Raw genomic sequence first — 6,369 nt, 5'->3', positions numbered from 1 at the left:
TCCTACAAAAACATATTGAACGAAGGTTTTCACAAAGAAATTTCATCTTCATGTTTCCAAATTGTGAAAACATATTGACACCTTGACAGGAAAATGTTCCTTAAATATTCCCCAAATGAAGATAAACAATAATATTTTATATCGACAGAGATACTTTCCCCTCCAAGTCTCTGATGCTTCTACTTGATGTAATTCATACCTACTTTTCAGTCCAATGCAATGCGATAAAAATGCAAATATTTCATCGTAGTTCTTTTCAGATAAAATGTAAATCCCTCAGGTGAGCTTGTGCTTTAGAACGTCTTGATAATGTAGACTCCTGGCTCTGTAGTTGATTTATCTCAAGCTTTGATTGATCGTTGATTCGTGTTTTGCCATGTCTCCATGACCTCCTATGGAAGAAACTCAAGGAGAGGGTGTTCAGCAAATAATCTCACAAGGCAAAGAAGAGAGTTTGGACCCAGAAAGTTGCTTATCGGACTCCTGTCACATGAGTTTGACTTACCTAAAATATGGCTAACTTAAAAAATAATCTTCTTTTTCCCTTCTTTGAACAACTAACTAGGACCTACAATGAAAGGAATAAAATGGAAATTTCACAAATTGCAAAATTATTTTAATCATGTAGATAATTGAAACGTCATTGTTTGCTATTTTTTGGGACCTTGCCACAAAGAAGAAATGGCTCGATTGCATTTATTTTTTAAATAGAACTGAATTAAAATTAAATTACTGTCATGAAAATATATGGAACACTTTAAGATAATTCTGTATATCTTTCAATGTTGAAAAACTCAGGTGAGGAATTAGTATTATTAAGAAGCTATTTCAATATGATGCCAACATTTTCCCATTTGGCTTCAATGCCAGTTCACTACAGTGCCAATTTATTTCACCTTGCCCTTGAAGGACACATTTCATGAACGTGTGTATGTGAATTTGCATGCGGGCATAGGCAAGTCAAAAAGTATTGCTAGCGGAATCCAGTGTATGCATGCATGCACGCATGGGTTTATTCCAAAGAAAATATATTTAAACTTGTCTATAAAGTCAGTGGATGTTTGCAGACAAGTTCTCTCAGTGAATCCCTTGTCTTGGTCTCACACTTTGTTGTTGTTGTTGTTAAAATAAAAGCCAAATCAAACAATGATGTCTGAAAGGATCTTCTGAACCACTTGCACTTGAGGCAAATATATCCATTCAGAACCTTATGGTGACTGTTTATTAGAATTTAAAAAGGTGATCTTGATAGATCTTCTCAAAACATATGAGACAATCATGGGGGTATAAATCAGATTATGAAGATATTTTAAGAGAATTTAAAACTGTCCTGATGAGAACAAGGAAAGGGCAATTTGAGCAACAAACGTTTTTCCATCATGACAATGCACCTGTTTGTTGTGTGTGGGGGGTGGGGGGTAACATGGACTAGCTTTTATTAAAATAGACCCATCCACTTATTTGCTGCAGCCTGATTTTCCCCCGTTTTGCTCCTCAAACTCAAATAACGTTTAAAAGGAACACAATTTGAGTCTCTTTAGACAGTGAAAACTTCCTATTTCACGTGGCATAAGCTGAACAGTGGAGAATTCTTTGGGTGAAGGAAGAGAGGGGCAAACACTCCCCTCATAAAAAATGGGTAGTCATGGATGGAGGATATATCAAGAACTAATAATTTTACTATTTGCTATTTTAATAAAGTTTTCTATGATATTTTAGTGATATGTTTTGAATGGCCTCTGTGTATATATTATATGTGTATGTTTGTGTGTACATAGAGAGAGAAAAACAGATCCAAGAAAAACAAAATCCTTGACATCATAAATCTTTTCTCCCTTTATCATGATGCTACTATTGGCCCATGTGTGAGTCTGGGTTGACTAGAGAAACCAATCCAGAGACACTCATATACATGTAATTGAGAACTTCATATTAAAGAGTAATTGTATATTGAGAAAACATCTCAGCCAAGTCCCATATAACTGATACCAGTCTATAAATTCCTCTTCAGACTCACACAGCCAGGCAATGACACTGAATGCCAGAAGATCACAGGCAAGTGGGTGGAAAGTCTTGTGGACCCAGTGGTAGTGGAAGCATCTCAGCACTGGTATGGATCTCCACTTGGCTCCTCCAGCTCCAGGGCTCTGGCTCCATCAGCATAGCTCCATGTGACTTGTCAGCAGGAAGATGACATACAGAGAGTGGGTCTGGCCACCAGTGAGCTATTTATCACTGTGATGCCTCCAAATGAGGTCATCAAGCTGTGACCTGATTGACAGACTAAACTCCAGTCCTTTACTCTTCGTATCCTCAGGTTGGCAACAGATTATGTAACTACCACAGTCCAATTGTGTGGATGTTGGTCTTCTTTACCAGGAGTTTTGTGACAGTTAGGTTTATCATGCTAACTGGGCCAATAGGAACATATGGGTGGATTTTAATCAGGTCACAGCTTGATTGGAGGGCAACGTGAGAAATGGCTCTGCAAGGCCCATCCAAGTCTCTCTTGCTCCCTGATTATCAAAATGGACAGCAAGGTATCCATAGTAATAAGAGCAATCTGTCTCATATGGACTTATGGCATTGGCTATTTATCCACAGCGTCCCTAGGAGTGAAATACATGGGAAATGTACCCGCTGTTTACATGATCTATCTAGGCAGAAGAATGCTAGATCAGGCAAACAGCAGTTCAACTCACATAATCAGAAGAGAGTCACAACCCCGCAATCAATTTCCAGATCTGATCCAGTTTACAGAGACATAACCCCTTGAATTAAGGAGAGACCAGGTCCCTTTGAAGGAGGATCCTGCTACATCACCGAAGGTTTATATTGTTAGTCTTTCTTCTAGCCTTCCCCACAGGGACCTGCAGCCTTTTGCAAGAGTGCCTGATCATTGAAGGAAAGGGAATAATCCAACTTTGGGGTATTACTGGACACTGGCTCTGAACTGAGACTAATTTCAGGAGAACCAAAATGTTTTGAATGTCCAGAAGTCAGAATGGGGCATATGGAGTTCAAGTTACTCTTGGGGTTTTAGCTGAGGCATGTCCAGTGGCACTGAAACCCATCCTGTCATTATATCTCCAGTTGCAGAATGCATCATTGGAATAGACATACTTAGCAACTGGAAGAACTCCCATATTAGATCCCTAAATGAGGAATAAGGGCTACCATGGTAGGAAAGGCCAAGTGCACACCATTACAACCGCCATTGCCTAGGCAAATAGTAAACCAAAAGCAGTACCGTATTCCTGGAGGAATGGCAGAGATCAGTGCCACCATCAGACTTGAAGCATGCAGGGGTGGTAATTCCTACCACATTCCCATTTAACTCACCTATTTGGCCTGTAAAAATAAAAACAGATGGATCTTGGCGAATAACAATGAATTATCGTAAACTAAACCAGGTGGTGATTCCAATTGCAGCTGCCATTCTAGATATGATTTCATTGCTATAGCAAATTAATATTTCTCCTGGTATTTGATATGAAGCTATTGATCTGGACAAGGCCTTCTTCTCAATACCAGTCTTGAAGGATCACCAGAAACAATTTGCCTTTAGCTGGCAGGGGCAACAATACACTTTCACAACGCTCCAACAGGGCTACATCAACTCTTCTGCCCTGTGCCATAATTTAGTCTGAAGGGACCTTGATTGCCTGTCTCTTCCACAAAATGTCACACTAGTCAATTATATTGATGACATTATGCTAATTGGACCCACTAAGGGTGGGGGTGTATCAAAGACACTAGATTGATGGGTGCAAAATCTGGGTGCAAGAGGGTGGGAAATCAACCCAATGAAGATTCAGGCACCCTCCATCTCAGTAAAATCTCTATGGGTTCAGTGGTGTGGGGCACATTGAGACATTCCTACTAAAGTGAAAGATAAGTTATTGCACTTGCCTCTCCTTCTCCCAACAACTGAACAGGAGGCACAAAATCTAGTGGGCCTTTTCCGATTTTAGAGGTAACATATCCCTCTTTTGAGTGTACTGCTCAGACCCATTTATTAATTGACATGAAGGGCTCCCAATTTAGAGTGGGGTCTACACAAAGAAAAGGCTCTGCAATAGGTTCAGGCTGCTGTGCAAGCTGCTTTGACACTGGCACCATATGCTCCAGCTGACCCAATGGTTCTAGACGTGTCAGATGTAGATAGAAATACAGTGTGTAGTCTTTGGCAGGCCCCTATTGGAAAATCACAGTGTAGATCCTTGGGATTTTGGAGTAAAGTTTTGCCGTCCTCTGGAGACAACTATGCCCCTTTTGAAAAACAGCTGTTGGCCTGTGAGTGGGCCTTAGTGGAGACTGAACACCCCACCATGGGCCATTGTGGTAGTTACATAATCACGTGTCAATTTGAGAGGATTACAAGTGAAGGGGTTGAGTCTAGTCTGTCAGTTGGATCATAGCCAATGAGGCCTTTGTGTGTAATGGCCTTCTCATGAGGATTCTGGGAAATCCAATTTTCCTCCTTGGAGGTGGGAGATATTTCGCTCTCTCTGCTGACTCCTTGGGAGACATCCATGAGGAAAAGCCACATGGACCTACCCTGACGCAGCCCTGGAAGATGGAGAAGCCAGGTGGAGACCCCTGACAGCACTGAGATGCTTACAGTGCCACTAGATGCAAAGACTTTCTCCCACTGGCCATGATCATCCTGCATTTGGCATCATTGCATGTGTTTCATGAGTCTGAATAGGACTTCATAGATTGGTATTAGACATATGGGCTAATATTGAACTTATGGGCTTAGACTGGACTGGATTGGGATGCTTTATTAATGTACAATTACTCTTTATATAAAACTCTTTCTTATACATATATGATTGTTTATGATTTTTTTCCTCTAGTCTACCCAGACTAACATGGCCACCAAGACACCATGAGGTCTGAGTTGCCCATCATGAACTGGGTATTGTTTCATCCACAGAATCATAAAGTTAGACGTGCACAGTAACACTCCATTGTTAAATGGACGTGGTATGTGAGATCTGGCTAGAACAGGACCTCAAGGTAGTAGTAAGCTTCATAAAGAAGTCACCCAAATGCCCACAGTCTCCACTCCTGTCACAGTGCCTTCTTCCTCCCAATCTGCACCTATGGAATCCTGGGGAGTTCCTTACGATAAGTTGACTGAGGAACAGAAAATTCACGCTTGATTTACTGATGGATCTGCATGATATGCAAGTGCCCTTCATAAGTAGACAGGAGCAGCACTGAAGCCCCTTTCTGGGATCTCCCTGAGGGAAAGTGGTGAAGAGAAGTCCTTCCAATGGACAGAACTTCGAGCAGCGCACCTGGCCGTTCAGTTTGCCTGCAAGGAACAAAGGGAAAATACGAGACTATATACTGATACATGGGTCATGACTAATGACTTGGATGGATAGTCAGGGAATTGGAGGGAACATAATTGGGAAACTGGTGACAAGGATGTATGGGTAAGAGGTATGTGGCTAGATCTCTCTGAATGGGCAAAAAATGTAAAGATGATCATGTCTCATGTGAACACTCACAAAAGGGTTACCTCTGAAGAGGAGGACTTTAACAATCAAGTGGATAAGATGACACACTCTATGGAGACTGGTCCTCCTCTTTCCTCTGTCACTCCTGTTATCGCCCAATGGGCACAAGAACAAAGTCAACATGGTGATAGGAATGGGAGTTTTACATGGATGCAGCAACATGGACTTCCGCTCACCAAGGCTGACTTTTCCACTGACACTGCTGAGTGTCCCATCTGCCAGCAGCAGAAGCCAACATTGAATCGAAGATATGGGACCATTCTTCAGGGAGATCAACCAGCAATCTAGTGGCAGGTTGATAAATAAGACCATTCCATCATGGAGGGGGCAGCGTTTTGTTCCTATGAGAATACAGACCTACTCTGGATATGGATTCGCCTTCCCTTCTGCCAAAAAATACCATTGTGGACTTACAGAATACCTTATGCACCAGCCTGGCATCTCTTCAGAGCAAGACATAGCATTGCTTCAGATCAAGGAAGTCACTGCACAGCAAATGAAGTAAAGCAATGGACCCATGCCCATGGAATCCACTTGTAATGTCATGTTCCTCATCATTCTGAACCAGCTGGCTTGATAGAATGATGGAATGGTCTAACACAATTATGGCACCAGCTTAGGTGGCAACACCTTGTGGGTTCTAGGCCAGTGTTCTCCAGAAGGCCGTATATGCTCTAAACCAGGGGCCAATACATGGTATAGTGTCGCCAATAGCCAGGATTCATGGATGCAGGAACCATGGTATGGAAACCAGAGTGGCACCATTCACTATTTCACCTAGTGATCTACTTGCAGCATTTTGTCCTGTCCTGACGTCCGAGTCCCAAAGGAAGGA

The sequence above is a fragment of the Tenrec ecaudatus genome, chromosome 14, assembly GCF_050624435.1.
Source record: "Tenrec ecaudatus isolate mTenEca1 chromosome 14, mTenEca1.hap1, whole genome shotgun sequence".
Classification (NCBI taxonomy): Eukaryota; Metazoa; Chordata; class Mammalia; order Afrosoricida; family Tenrecidae; genus Tenrec; species Tenrec ecaudatus.
The sequence above is the reverse complement of the archived record's forward strand: the minus strand, read 5'-3'. Positions refer to the sequence as shown.